The sequence below is a fragment of the Natrix helvetica genome (assembly GCF_964273705.1).
Source record: "Natrix helvetica genome assembly, chromosome: 1".
Classification (NCBI taxonomy): Eukaryota; Metazoa; Chordata; class Lepidosauria; order Squamata; family Natricidae; genus Natrix; species Natrix helvetica.
In genome coordinates, this window is record NC_138548.1 from 326,466,927 (window position 1) to 326,483,396 (window position 16,470).

The 16,470-nt window shown below is 39.8% G+C and overlaps 1 protein-coding gene across 2 annotated transcripts in view; it reads left to right on the plus strand.

Moving 5' to 3' along the window:
- PDZRN3 (PDZ domain containing ring finger 3) overlaps nucleotides 1–16,470 on the plus strand; it is a 253,222-nt gene that overhangs the window by 202,343 nt on the left and 34,409 nt on the right. The window lies entirely within an intron of this gene.

The following is a 16,470-nucleotide window of genomic DNA, read 5'->3' on the forward strand; positions in this document are numbered from 1 at the left end:
TAAGAGGGCAACCAATGGGGACTATCTGGTCTACCTAGTAAGGTCAGCCAGGTAGACCAGATAGGAAACAAGATTATATAAGATAACTTTAGTTTATTGTAAAGCTATAACAGATTCTTGAAAGATTGAAGTACAATTCTCCCACCATCACCTTTATAGCCCTATAATTTAGGGAAAGTGGTTAAAGGCCTTAGCCCTACTCCACTCATTATGCAATTGTGGGCTATATTCCCTCTAACCATATTTTTCCCTAGACAGCATCTCTTCACCCAAGCATTTTGTCTCCCAAGATCACTCCCCTATATCTGAGGTCTCCAATTTTTGGCAACTTTAAGACTTGTGGCCATCAACTCCCATAATTCTTTAGCTAGACATGCTGGCTAAGGAATTCTGGGAGTTGAAGTCCAGAAGTCTTAAAGTTGCCAAGATTGGAGACACTTGCCATATACCATTCTGAATATAGTTGTTGTTGTTGTTGTTGTTGTTGTTGTTGTTGTTGTTGTTGTTATTATTATTATTATTATTATTATTATTATTATTATTATTAATTGGATTTCTAGACCGCCCCCTCTCCCCGAAGGGACTCGGGGCGGTGTACAGGTACAAATTAAAGTCATACAGTCAAAATACATATAACTAAGAATCGAATTAAATACACCCCTGTACAAATTTATAAAAATTAAACTTAACCCTAAAACCAAATCACCAAATTTAAAAATACAGAGGTGGAAAAGCTGGAATTAGGCCAGGCCGGCTAGATGAAACAAGTGGGTTTTGAGTTTCTGGCGGAAGGAGCGGAGGTCCGTGGTCGTTCTAATGTCAGGGGGAAGGTCATTCCAGAGGCTCGGGCCCGCCACAGAGAAGGCCCTTCCCCTGGGCGCCGCCCACTGGCACAGTCTAGTGGATGGCTAATTAAATTGTTGGCTAATTAAATTGTTGGATTCCAATTGTAAGGCTTCCCTTAACTAAAAGTAAAGACAGAATATGAATAGAACAAACTGGAACAGATGCTTTCTAATACTGGTGGTCCTCAACTTAAGACTGTTCAGGATTCCACTTCCGGTTTCAGTGGACAACGGACATGCTGTCCGCCGATCGCCGGTGGGCCCCCCCTGACCTACGGGGGGCAGGGTGCCTTGTAGGGGCATCCTGCCAAGGGGGCGGCTTGCTGGAGCCCCCTGGAGCGGCGGCGGCCGCAGGGGGGCTGCCAGCTTTGCCCTAGGCACCGGGAGGCCTTTGGGGGGGTGGCTTGCCATGTGCGCCTTCGTCCTGAGGAGATCGGAAGAAAACGTTCCATGTGAAGGCAACAGCAGAAATGCGGTGAGGGGGGAATTCCCCCGGGGTCTTTTTCCTACTTCTTTGAACAATTAAGTAAACAAGGATTAGCAGTTTTCCTAGGACTCTTTGATCTCGGCAAAGTGCTAAGATTGGAGGGGGGGTTTCTTCCCCCCTGTCGGAAAAGCGGCTTTAAACGTTCTCACTCTCGGAGGAGAGAGAGGGAATTGGGAAAAAACTCTTTGATATTCGCTTCTTTCAAGCAATGGGGGTAATGACTTTCTTGAACAATTGCGAAAGAAAGAAAGTGAACTGACCTAATAAACTATGAATGGAAACTTTTTGAATGATTGTTCTCCAATCCCCTAAGAGGGCTGAGCCAAAATGGCACTTCTTCCCCCATGTTTGCTGCCATTACAAATGAACTGTTGTTTTTGAAAAATCTTCTGGGTTGGAACTATAAAACCCTGGCGAACCCTAGAGGAATCTCTTTATTTGATCTTTCTTGGATTGGGGAAAATCGACTATAACCAGAGGGGAGCTGTATTGAAGACTGATATCCCACACTGGATCTTGCCTGTCTCTAGACCTCGCCTGACAGCGCGCTCCTGTAGATGCCATCTTTTCTGTCTAGACTTATAAACTCTCTCTGAACTTCACAATGCCTGCGAAAAAGCCTCCCATTCCTAGACCAGCCTCTGTTCCATCTTCTTCTGTTTCAAGTCCTGTTCCACAACAAACGCAATTATCTTCTTTTTTACAACCAAAGGCCCTCGAGGAGGAACAGCAGTCTCAAGAAATGTTTCAACAAATGTTCCAGACACTCTTAAAGGGACAGGATGAAATAAAAAAAACAGTTAGCAGATTTAAGGGAAGAACTCAGAGAGAATAAACAACAGACTTTACAAAATAGCCAGAAGATAGATGCTCTGGAGGAGGGTGCTGTGGGGATGGGAGAAGAGATGAAGGCTTTACAAAAAAAAAAAAAATGCTGGGATTGAGAATTATATGGAAAAAATGGAATTTGAAAGGATGTCTCTTTTTCTTAGATTTCAAAACATACCTGAAATGGAGGGTGAAGGCTTAAGGGATATTATGATAACAATGCTAGCAGATTATATTAAAAGAGATAAACAACAGCTAGGGTGGGATATGGATTTGATATATAGAATTAACTCAGCATATGCTAGAACACACAATGTTCCAAGGGAAGTTCATGTTAAATTTTTTAGAAAGACTACAAGAGATGAGATTCTAGGAGTTCAAAGGGGGGAACCTTTAAGATATAAGGACAAAGAAATAACCATTCTGAAACAGATACCAAAAAGAATAAGAGATAAGAGGAAGAAATTCTTCTTTCTAACTAAAAAACTATATGAAAAAAATATGTGGTTCAGGTGGTTAATTCCAGAAGGTTTGTTGATTTTCTGGGAGGAGGGTAGAGTGAGAATTAATACAGTAGGGGAGGAAGAAGCCTTCATGGAAAAACACAAGAACCTCCTAGATGAAACAAGAGACAGTGCACAAGACATGAAAGGGGGAGGAGCCATGGCTCAGCCAACAGACAGGGGAGAAGAGACAGTAATGAAACTTAGGTCACAGAAATGATTTAAAAACACATTGCAATTGTCAATACAATGAAATGGTTAGAAGTGATATAAAGTATGGTTGAAGATGTTAAAGAATTTAGTATACTTAAACTGCTAATATGTATGTAATAATGATATTTTGATATATATAAAATAAGAGAGAGATGTAAGACCCCGGGGAAGTACCACCTTCCGTATGATGTAGCTGTCAAAATTTTTCTCCACACTTATGTACCCTTTTCCCCAAAATATTTGAAAAAACCAATAAAACTTTTTAATAAAAAAAAAACTTAAGACTGTTCATTTAACAACAGTTTTCTAAGTTATGACAACCTCAGAAAAAGTGACCTATGACTTGTATTTTCACTCATGATTGTTGCATCACCTCCGGTCACATGATCTTGATTTGGAAATTTGGTAACCAGCTTGCATTTACAGTCATGTGACCAAATACCCATTGGGGAAGGTGGATTTGTTTAATAACCACAAAATTCTCTTAACATCTACCAGAAAACTTGTAAAATCAGGTTCAAGTCAACATATGATTGCAACAATTTACGATGGCAATTCCAATCCCAGTTATGCTTATAAATCAAGGATTACCTCTAAAACTCCCTGAGGATGAAGTACAGAATAATAGATCTTCCATCGTTGGCTGGATGATCTCTTTTTTTGTTGTTGTTCAGATTTGCTTTTCCTTTTCTCTCTCTTTTTTTAGGTAGGTGACATGATTAGAAGTTAGATAGGATAGAAAGAAAAAATCTTTTAATAAAGGGCGACATGATAAGAAGCCAGAATAAGCGATAGAAATAAGAGAAGGGGAATATTAGTGTATGAACTTTTATATAATAAAATAAAGGTAATAATAAGAAAAAAACATGGAATAATTGAACAGCCTTTGCATTCTTTGATCTGGACTCATAGAGAAACTTAATGTATTATAACAGTATATGTTGTTTTGAAATGATGCTCATTTTATTTGCATTGACATTGGTCTTCACAGTCAGAAATTCTAGGGAGCTGAATTCATTGTCATCTCATGTATACAGATCCGATGAACTTCACAATACAAGGGCTTCCCATACATCCATGCATCTTTCTTCATCTTTATGGCTAGGCCTATAAAGATTTCAAAAAGCTGCTTTAAACTAGGTGGAAGATAACCCCATATAGAGGGTGCAAATAATAACAACATTTGCCATTTTTCAGTATTACGCCCCATATTTGTCCTCCCCTCTTTAAATAAGACTTTAAAATCTGGGCCTGTTGTGGCCCAGCAGGAGCCGTTGGAGCTGCCACCAGACTCCGAGAGTGAGGGTCCCTATGAGTCGGCTCTGGAGGACCCTGGGCAGGGTTCTGACTCTGAGCAGGGATCGGAGAGCCTGGTCAGCCACCAGGAGGCACCTGAGGCATGGAGCAGCGGTGAGAGCAAAAGGCGGGGGGCTCCTGATGCCATGCCTTGGAGCAGTGGGGAGGAGTCACGGGACAGTGACTCAGACATAAGCAGGGAGTTCTTAGATGCCCACTATCGCCGCGCCCACAGGTGCAAGGAGCAAGGGCGCAGTTACCGGCGGTAATTTCTCTCAGCTGCTGATAAGTAGACTCCCCTTCAGTCTATAAAAGGATTGATTGAGCAAACGCCCTTTGCAGAAGTCAACAAAGGAACTATTCGGAAAGTTCTGTCTTGGAAGTTTAACATGCTGGACAGCTGCTATCGTGTCTCTGTGCCAGAGGGTTCTGAGAGTCTTGTCGTGGTGGATTGCTGCCAAGGATCTGTCTGTCTGTCGGTGCAATAAATCCTGTTGAAGTAGTTTTGGTCTGGAGTGTATTCTGTGTTGGCGAGGGAAGAAGGGGGGTCAGAACAGGGCCTATCCCCAGATCTCGATCAGGATGTGGTGTGGTTTTTTTATCTTTTAAAAGATAAAATCTTCCACTTAAGAAGATGTTGGATAGCCATCTGTCTGAAACGGTATAGGGTTTCCTGCCTAGACAGGGGGTTGGACTAGAAGACCTCCAAGGTCCCTTCCAACTCTGCTATTGTATTGTATTGTATTGTATTGTATTGTATTGTATTGTATTGTATTGTATTGTATTGTAAGATTGGCTTTTTTTTCTGGATGTCCACTTTTTGGCAATATTTTTTTAAAATTTTTCTATTTTTGTTACGGTATTTTGTAAGTCCCCTAGAAATTTCATAAATAAATAAATCTTTATGGGTCATGGAAATAATAAGCTATTTATTTAAAAAAAATTAACCTACCAAGTTATTACAGGTCTGAATGTGCTTTTCCAGTTACACATTCTCAGTCCAACTCACCTCACAGTGTTGTTGTTGTTGTGGGAAAAATAGGAGGAGGAAGGTGTGTCACATATGTATGCTACCTTGAGTTATTTGAAAAAATAATAAAGGCAGGATACAAATAAATAAATTAAATCTTCTTTACACTCTGTGATCATGTTAATTGGATTCCTTGGGCAAGATAGACATCTTGAAATACATCATTTCTCACTAATAGTATTCAGAGGTTTCTCGCTAGTAAGAAGTGATGCAAGATGTCAATGATTCTGACATTAATATAAATCTAAATAACTCCCAAGAAAGCAGTGGGTTTGTGCTTGATTCACATGACTGGTTTTATTTCCATACCTAGAATGATGGTTTCAGTCATCCCAAATATTCCCATGTGATAAATCTAATATGCATTTAGTATGTCAGACATCCAGCATGCTCTTGTCAATGGGAAAAGAGAATGAAAGCTTCCATAATACCGAGTTCCATTAATATCTCACTGGGAGATTGTAAATAAACACAAGAAGGAACAAGGAAAAACGTCAACAGACCAGTTTAAACTTAGATCTTTTTACTACTGTGGAAAAAAGTGGTAATGTGAGAGATGAAGTGTATGTTTTTGAACATTTTGAAGGTTCACAGCCTGCATATATGGCTAGAATTGTATATTTCTGATTGCTAAAAACCAAGGCTCAGATATTTCAAGTTACCTTTTTATCAGTGAGGGGATTCAATGTTTTTTACTACCAGTTCTGTGGGTGTGGCTTGGTGGACGTGGCAAGGGAAGGATACTGTAAAATCTCCATTCCCACCCCACTCCAGGGGAAGGTTACTGCAAAATCCCCATTTCCTCCCCACTCCAGGGGAAGGATACTGCAAAATCCCCAATCCCTCCCGATCAGCCGGGACTCGGGAGGCAGAGAATAGATGGGGGTGGGGCCAGTCAGAGGTGATATTTACCAGTTCTCCGAACTACTTAAAATTTCCACCACTCTGAAGAACTGGTCAGAACCTGCTGAATACCACCTCTGCTTTATATTCCATTCATGCAGTTTTCCTCATAACTATAGTTACTTCACTGCCAAGGTTCATGCAGCCTTTACTGTAAATTAGACTTTTCCTATATATATCCTCCAAAGTCTTTTGAACCCCACATTGCTAGGGAATTCTGGGAATTATAATCTCAGTAGTGAAGGATACTCCAGATTGGGAACTAAATGAATTCAAAAAATATTCCACATGTAATCACTTACCTTATTAATACATTTGAATAGCCTTTATGAACAACAGTTCCTTTGCCCTACATGGTTCCGAAATGAATATGAGTTGAGTTGTAATAATAATGGTAAGTATTCCATGACTAACCCAAGTAAAACTTTAATAAAACCTCTCATTCACTTACAGATATAAAAGCTACTTTATTAAATTTTCATTTGTGTTTGGTAGTTATAGTTCCAGTATAGAGCATTCTTCTTGAATTCCAAGGCCCATACATGTTGCAGATGGATACATGTACCTGGAATAGAAATGGGAATTCCAGGGGGGGAACCCAGAAAAAATGGAGGGAAAATTGTTGGGAAGTTTTTTCCCATTTTTTCCTGGCTTTTTCTAAAGCGGTTTGGGGGGGGGGAAATGGAAAAAAAACCTGTTTTTCCCCCCATTTTTCCGAGTTTTTTTTCCAGGCATTCCATCTCTAACCTGGAGTGAAGCCAAAGAAATGATGGCAGTACTGTTTACTTATTCCATAAATGTCAATGACTTACACCAATTAAAAGCAAAACACATTCAGTCAGAAAAGCTGTTGAAACGAGGACCAAATTCAGTGCAACTATTCTTATGAGGCCACTGAGAATTTATCAAAAAACTTTTTTTCTTTGAAATAAATTCTGTAAGCAAATTCTTCTCTAATTGAATAAGAATCAATCCCCAATTTTTTTAAAAAAAATCTAATCAGAATTTTCCAGCATAGCGCTTATTTTAGGAAGACTTGGTTAGAGAATACTTTTCCATAATTTTCATTAACTTTAGACCAAGTAGTATAAGTGTTTTTCTGCTAACAGTGATCTCGGGATGTTACACTCGATATAACATGGGTTGTTTCTGTATGCTTTAACTCTGATTGCTTTGTCACCCTAATTGCTTAGTCTTTTAAGGAAAAGATCACGACTAAACCTCAGGCATTAGCATTTCACATTTCATTTATGGTAAATAATAAAACTTTGGACACAATCAGCATTTCTTCCACTAACTGAATTGGGCTTAATTTTACAACAGTACAAATAGTAATGTGCTCAACTGAGTGAGTTAATGACATTTAATTTGACTGGAACAAAATTGAGCATTCCTTTGTCTTATATTTTTGCAAATCCAGCCAACACGACTGATTTACCCAGAGTGTGTGGAAAAACAGAAATACATTAATTCCCACTTCTGGATGAGAAGTAGCCAGCTGGGGTCACTCTGGGAGTCATTTTTCCATTTCTGTTAATCTAAGAGGGCAGTGCTACTGCCTCAGCTGACCCAGATATCTCTTTTTATTAATTTCCCACTTTTTCCCAATTTTCCTTCTCTTTTTGCCTTAGCACAGCATTTTCTGCATATATTTTTTCTACCATCCCTCATGTGCATTCATCCTTCTTCTCATGCATCTTTTTTCTCATGCCTCACCTTAATTTGCCCATTTTTCTTCCCTTTTTCCAAATCTATCCGAACTTGTCTTTTAGATTCCTCGTTTCTTTACCCCTTCCATTTTTCTTTCTTCTATTTACAATATGTACTAGTAAGCAATTACATGTATATGTAGCAGAGAGACAGTGTAATATAGTTATGATGCTTGGTATATGGTTGAGTTGAGTAGGAACTATACAGTCTGTCTCTACTTCTCCCTGAGGCAGCTGGATAACCTTGACTGGTCACTTCCTCCTAGCCTTAATTTTTTTTAAAAAAAGAAGCAGTTGTGTGATGAAAAAAAAATTACTTATCCCATGAATGCATTGACAGCTTTATCAAGAGAAGTAGGGGATGGCAATGCAAAAACAGGCAGGAGCTGCAACCATGCGGGAACAATAAAAACAAAAAACAGCATACAGATAGTCCTGGATTTATGACCACAGCTGGGACTAGAATTTCTGTTGCTAAGCAGAGTGGTTGTTAAGTGTGTCACTTCTGGTTTTTTTTTTTTTAAAAAAAGAAGCCTTTTTGCCACAGTTGTTAAGCAAATCAGTGTGGTATTAAGTAGTAACCCATGCAGACGGTAAGGAAATCCAGCTTCCCCCATTGACTTTGCTTGTCAGAAGCTGACTGGGGATGTGATCATGTGACAGCTAGAGTTCAACTTTGGATCTGTTACTTCTGAGGGAATATAATCTAATTCAGAGTAAATTACACCTATTCTTCAAGATCAGTTTGTTTTCCAGGCCACTTCGGTCTTCTTGTGAAGTTGCTTTAATTTCACCTTGTTGTGTTTCATCTAGTTTATTATTGAAATAAAGCAACATTCAGGGGTACTTATGACTTTGTTGGGGGTTAGGGGCAGAAGTAGTATTCAGATGGTTTGGACTCAACTGGTAGCGGAAATTGTGGGTGGGCTTGCCCACCTGCCCCGGCTCTATGCCTCTATTTAGGCATGTTTTTGAGGCCGGGTGCATGCTAAGAAGAAGTGCGAGACAGCAAAGTGTGTGTGTAGAAGGCCAGGCGCATGTGTGGAGGGGGCACGTGCACTAGCTTTGCATGCACGCAGCAAATCAATGGTAACAAAATGTGAAACCCACCGCTGGTTGTGGACCAAGGAGAAATAGAGATAGTTATAGCAAAGGCACCAATCTTTGAAGCTATGAATTACATTCCTCACAGTTTCATGCAGCTACTTGAAAAAAGTACAGGAGCCATGATAGAACCCAGTAATGCCAGGGAAGGCAATGGGATGTTGAATAATAGGCTCTTAGCACCATCTTCTGTGCATAATCTGCACAGAAGCAATGTAAAACAATCCTAACAGATGATCTAGAACAAGGGTGTCAAACTCGCTGTCGACAGGGCGGCATCACGTGATGTATCGGGACTTTTTTCCCCTTCGCTAAACTGGGCGTGAGCATTGCCAACACATGACACATCCAGCCCTCATCTAGAAGGACAGTCCTGATGTAGTATACCATGGCTGACGATATCAAATAAACACTAAGAGATAATGTATCTCCATTCGCTCCAGGAGAACAAAATCCTAATAGAAATTGGTCCAGGAAACATTTGAGATTGACTTATACAGTAGCTAAAAATGTCATTTGAATCAGCAGAGTTATTAAAATACTTTTATACATTGTCTCTTAAAGGCACATAGAAATGTATCCTATCTCAAGAAGACTTTGGTTAGCCCCTCCCCCTCCTTAGTCCCAGCCTGGCTAATTTAATGAACTAAGAAAGGCCGAATAACAGAGTTGGAAGGGACCTGGGAGGTCTTCCAGTCCAACCCCCTGCTGAGGCTGGAAACCCTATACCCCAGTGGTTATCAACATATGGTCCGTGGTCCTCTGGGGGCCCACGTTGTGGTCACAGGGTGTCCATGAAGACTTAAAGAAATCTTGATTTACATTGGGTGAGGGGAGGTCTGGGCCATGGTCCATGCTATTTAAAGGGGATCAGTGGTAAAGAAAACGTTTATAACCACTGCTATACCCTACATATAACCCTATGTATAATATAAGCATTGAGTAAATGAGCAGTGGCCTTCACCTGTGTTCTTCTTCTCCACCACAACCATAGAACTGACCCATTCCGATGGGTCAGTGACCTTCTTTACTATTCCCAACTCCTCCATCCTAATGAGTTCCTGTCTAACTTTATCCACAAGAGTTAGAGGTATTTTCCTTGGGACATGGATGACCGGCTGTGCACCCTCTTTTATACATATGTGGCTTATGCCTGGGAGACACCCCAGGCCCTTGAATAGATCACAGTATTCACGTTTAATGTCAACTTCCGTCAGACCTCTATGCCCACCATCCACAGTCATTATGATCTTCACAAGTCCAATCTCTTTACTTCTTTTGAGACCTAGCATGGCTGGGGCTTGCATTTCTATCACAAACAATTTATATCACAAACAATAAAACCGTTTCAGATCTCTGGTAGGCACATTTTATATGACAGCGACCCATTACTTTCAGCTTTTCACCACCATATCCCATTAATTTCAGTAGGTCCAGAGTCTCTAAGGGGGATTCATTGCTGAAGTGTTCCAGGTATATGTGGCTTGGCACACAATTTACTTGTGCTCCAGTGTCTATTTTGAATGTGACTGGAGTTTTGTTGGCTCCTATCTGCAATGTTACCTTGGCTTCATCTGCAGACTGATGTGCTTTCTGTATCGCTGCAAGATATATCGGGGAGCAGTCTGAGTCTGACCCTGCATTGTCATCATTGTCCTCTATGGCATGTACAGCCCGTATTTGTGGCCTTCCAGTTTGCTAAGACAGTTTACACACCCTGGCAAAGTGTCCTCTTTTCTTACATTTGTTACATATTTGCCCCCTTGCAGGACAGACACTGTTTTTATGGTGCATATTTCCACAATATCCACAAGCTGCTTCTCTGTTACTTGCTCCAGTGCCATAGGTGCTTTTGTTCCTTTTTATGCCTTTTCTTGACCATATCTACTGCTTTGAGTTTCTATAGCATTGATCTGGTGCTGTATTCCTTCCAGTATCTGCATGTCTTTTCTTGATAGTTCATATGCTCTGGCAATCCTTACGGCTTTCTCAAGATTTAAGTCTTCTTCCTGCAGCAGTTTTTCCTGAACTTCCTTAAACTTACTGCCCATCAGAATACAGTCTTTAATCATATCTCCAGCATCATAAAAAGCACAGTCTTTGGCAAGCAAGCGTAGCTGGGTCACCCAATCATCCACAGATTCACCTCCACACTGGTTTCTCTCATAAAACAATTTTCTCTGCACTGTGGAGTTTTTTCTCGGGTTGCAGTATGCTTCAAACTTTGCAAACAGTACCTCTGTTTTCTTTTTGTCCTCTGCAGTGATCTTTCCACTTGCTTGCCAGGCTCTGTACATATCGCGTCCTTTCTGTCCCACACATATTAAAAAGTGTGCTGCTTTCTGCTGATTAGTCCATTTGTCTGCATCAAGTCCTGCAAACACAAGCTCTATCAGCTCGCTCCTTTTTGACCAGTTTTCAGATATGTTCCCTGACTCCAAATCCAGGGAAGGAATGTTCTTTGTGTTGCTGTTTGCTGCCATGACTCTTCTCACCCCACTCCTTGTACCATGTGATGGCTTGGCATAATCTAAAGGCAGACAGCAAGGAGCTTGAACTAGAGGCTAGTCTTTATTCAATGGCAGCCATCTTAGAAACTACCTTCTGCTCTAGATGACATCATTTAAAAAGTTAACTGTTTCCTAACCTTCTTAAGGAGCTAGGCATAACAATTGAACTTGAAATATAACATAAAACATACACATCATTACACCTGCCACGTCCACCAAGCCACGCCCACCAAACCATGCCCGCAGAACCAGTAGTAAAAAAAATTGAATCCTACCACTGATTGTAAAGTACAACATTACTACTCTTTAGGACCTTTTTGTTGCATCCATAGGTACAGAGTAAGATCTCAAATGGGCCTGAAAAGAAAAACTGATTTGCCATGATATTTCCTCCATTTGCACTTTAGCCCTCTGTTCAACTCTCCAAGGAAATCATTGAGCTCTGTTAGAGGTATTCTACTTGCCGGTTATAATTGAGTAACCCAAATTCAAATCATGCCGATTTGGAGATTTTATAGCCACTATATTTTAATCTACATCAAAAGGTAGTCATGAAGAAGATACTGGAATAGAAATCCATGCATGTGATCATTAACTCTTTGGAGAAAAGAGATAAAGATTAATAGAACATATTAATGAACGTTCATAACAGCAAAATGAGGATTGCAAATGAATCCACTTGAGAGGCACCTGAAGCTAATCATACTGTAGTGTGTATCAAAACATTACTTGCATTTTCAGATATGTTTCCAGTCACATATTTGTAATATTCACACTATATAAAAATAAATACTCAAGCTGCAGAAAGCAACTGAATATCTATCTCACTGGAACAGAAACATGCATGGCTTTATGGTCAACAGAGGTAGAATGCGATGACTGCACTTTAGCTGCAGAGAGGCATCCATCTTGCAACAGCAACAAGAATAAAATGTGATGCCATAAAGACAAACAGATTTATTGAGGCAGAAGTTTTGTGAAAGCACAACACTGCAAAGGCATATGCTACAATAAATCTGTTAGCCTTTATGTTGCCCTAAGATGCTTTGTTCTTCTGCTGTAATTTAGAGCTTCACAAATCATAAAAGTACTTATATATTATATTTGTATCCTGCCCTGCTTCCAAGGATCAGAGCTGCATTTTAATTGTACAGGAACTCTGGAAGCTACATTTATTGTATTCAAGACTGTCCTGTTTCGCTCTACCAAAGTTCACAGGCAGGTCAGAAATGTTCCACCCGAAAGCCGTCTAGGACAAGTGAACCCAGATGGTCAGGATAAAATGAAGAAGGCGGGTGGGAGTGGCATTTTCAGGAATATAAACTGAGCTCCAGACACATTATGAATTTGAACTCTTCCCATTTCCTGGAAGAGGTGAAGGGTCTTAAAGCAAGGGTGGTAAAGTCTGGCACTCTGTCCTCGTTTTAGAGCAAGCTCTAATTAGTTTGCTGGGATACATTAAGTCCCTCTCAAATCAGGACTATTGGCCCCCCAAGCTTCTTGTTTCTGATAAAAGATAAAGAGAAACATTTATGCCTACAAACGGTTAAAAGAATTTTGTAGTACTTCATGAGATGCTGACTAGCAACTAAGTGACTATTCTATTTCCATATTTTTGGCACCTTCTCTGTCTTTGTTCTTCAGAATTGTGTATGTGAGAGAGAGGAATGAAGGGAGGGAGGGAGGGAGGGAGGGAGGGAGGGAGGGAGAGAGAGAGAGAGAGAGAGAGAGAGAGAGAGAGAGAGAGAGAGAGAGAGAGAGAGAGAGAGAAGGGAGATTATTTAATGATTCTTTCATTTGCCAGCCCAGCAACACTCTTCCTTCCCTTCCATGAAAACCTTTTCCTATGGAAAACTAATATCCTATTTTCAGGTTCTGCCCATTAACTGGTTAAAACAATATGATCTCTGGATGGGCTTTCTGTCCCCTTAATAGATTGACAGAGAAACATAATAATAATAATAATAATAATAATAATAATAATAATAATAATAATAATAATAATAATAATATAATAATAATAATAATATATTTCTTAGCCGCACCCTCTCCCGAAGGACTCGGGGCGGCGAGGAACATGACTTCCTGTACCATGTTGCATCTCTATTCAAAGACTTGAACTGCAGCAGGCATTTTTGCCAAAATGGGAAGAAAAGATGTGGCTGGCGGTTTCCCAGAAATTTTGGTGGAAAACCATGTTGGCCGGTGAATGTTGACTTCTGCCAAATTGCACTCATGGAGATATTTCAGGCTAGGAAAGCAAAATTATCAGAGTTGCAAACCCAACATATCTAAAGCAGTGGTGGGTTGCCATTTTTTTTACTACTGGTCCAGACGCGCTTGTGTGCGTACTCTCACATGCACGCAACACTTCTGTGCACGTGGAGAAGCGCATGGGTGGAGCCTCCCACCATCGCTACTACCAGATCGCCCGATCCAGGCCTAACCGGGAGCAACCCACCTCTGATCTAAAGGATTTCAGATTGGAGGAGAAGAGTTCTGGGGATTGCACACTGTACATCACCAAATCATACCTGTTAAATGAAAGCTGATCTATATGGATGTAAATTTTGAAATTAATCAAAATATACTCACATACACACAGATGGAGCAGTCAAGTGTTTCAGCAAAGATGGTTTAATCAATCTCTTACCAATAATATTTATTGGAATAAGAATTGACACGTACATACATATTGCAAGTCATTTCCTCACTAACTAATGCTGGCACTGCAACAATGCAAAACTCTTGTTACAAAGATGCTATATATTACCATGCTCTTTCAGAGTGTTTCGCGTAAAAAAGCCATTTGGACAGTGAAACATCTTGTAACCTGGAAAACAGATAAATCTTGGATGAATAAAACTGGTTTATATGGCACTGTCGAATTGAAAGATGTTTGCACAATCATGTACTGCTTTGCCAAGGCATAGGTGAATGCAGTGAGTATTAAGACCTACTCAGCATATACGTAAGTTGATACTTCCACAGTAAGGATAAATAGTCAGCAGAAGATCCAAAATCAGGCTTTGCAATGATTCCTGTTCAAATATACTCTTCATCTTTACTTTTTTCTCCAAATGTTTCTGTATCTAGTTACATGCATTAAAATACCTTTTTAAAAAAGGGATTAAAATCAAATGTGAGAGATTTGCTTTGATACCCATTTTTCTTGATAAATATGCATGGTAGCTCAGTGGCTAAGACACTGAGATTGTTGATCAGAAAGATCAGTAGTTCTGTGGTTCGAATCCCTAGCGCCATGTAACGCAGTGAGCTCCCATTACTTGTCCCAGCTTCTACAAACCTAGCAATTCAAAAGCATGTAAAAATGCAAGTAGAAAAATAGGAACCACCTTTGGTGGGAAGATAACAGTGTTCCGTGCGCCACCCAAGACCTAAATCCAACCCCAACCCATGAATTCTGTTGACTGTTACCTAGCTCCAATTTGCCTTGACAATTCGTAGATCAGATTCTGTTGTATAAGTACCATGAAAAGTAATATTTTTGAATTCTATTCCGGCTCCTGATTTCTTGTGCCTGAGAAATAGGTTCTTTCTGATTAGTAAAATCATGCGATAGCTGTTGAGATAGACACTGTGACACTTGCCCAATTAAAAAAGAGAGAGAATTCCAGGACAAAGAAGTGTGGTACTAAGATATTTATAGGTCCTACCTGCTCAGTTTGAATTCCATTTATTTGCCACTTGTGAATTTTATGATAACACTAAAACTTTGGTTTTCTGATAGTTTATTGAGATCTTTTGTACTGTACAGAATAAAGCTAGTGGTCTAAGTGCTTTTCTTGTTCCCATCTGTTAAATAAACAATAATAACTACATTATTTGGCATACTCTAATGCTGAAATCGCACAATCACCTAAAATAAATGGATGATGAGCTGAAATAGCGCTGAGATTATGGATTTAAATATAGATTAAAAAGTAGTGGAACTTATAGGCAACCTTGTCTTACACCTTCATAAGTTGGGACTGCTTTTGATAAACATCCCCGAGGAATACATCTAATTCTCAGGGAGACTATAGCCACATTTGAACATATTCCCAGTATCCCAAAGGTGCTTTACCAAAAGACAACTGGACTTTCTTGGGGTTTTTTTTCCCTTGAAAATGTTCTGCTTCTCATCCAAGAAGCTTCTTCAGTTCTAACTGAATGGAGGGAATGTTTATAGATACCTTACCATTCAGTTAGAACGGAATTAAACATTTTTAAGGGAAAAAATGGAAAAGCAACTTTGGAATAACCATGACCTAGATCATTGAGAATCTCCATAGACATTCCCAGGATAAGTATTGGAACATTAAGAGGGGGAAAATGTAATGCAGAACATCTTGCGAAAAGGATGTGGGAAAAGGAGCCTAAAGTCACCTTTTGAAATGATGGAGGAAAGTAGGCAGAGCCATACATTATATTTGACAGGCACTGTCTATGTTAGACAATGCACCAGATGTTCATGCAGCTTAGTTCTTTCAGCTGAGTATCTCTGAAGTGCATTTTCACTATGAATTAACAGGAATTGGTGTCACAACAAAATGCTTTTTCATTTCAAAAGAGATTTGAAATAGAAATGGCATGATGTTTTGACAAGTAGCCAAAACAATAACCAAAGGAATATTTAAGAGCCATGGTTAGTATGTACCGCAGCAGGCTACTTCTGCTGACTTCTGGGCTGCCAGCAGTTCGGCACTTCAATTGTCATTGGCTTAAAGTTGACTCAGCCTTCCATCCTTCCGAGGTGGGTAAAATTAGGACCCAGATTGTTGGGGGCAATATGCTGACTCTGTAAACTGCTTAGAGTAGGCTGTAAAGCACCATGAAGCAGTATATAAGTCTAAGTCCTATTGCTAAGTTCTACTTAAAAAGAAAAAAAATGTAACCCAGCAATTTTGAATAGGTTTCTTAAATAGTCTAAGGTCCTCTCCAACCAGGTGTTTTTCAGATGTGCTGAATTCTCAGCCAGGAGAAAAGCAATTGCAGCCCCATCATGACAGTGAATATCAGGAATTTTTCTAATATAGAAG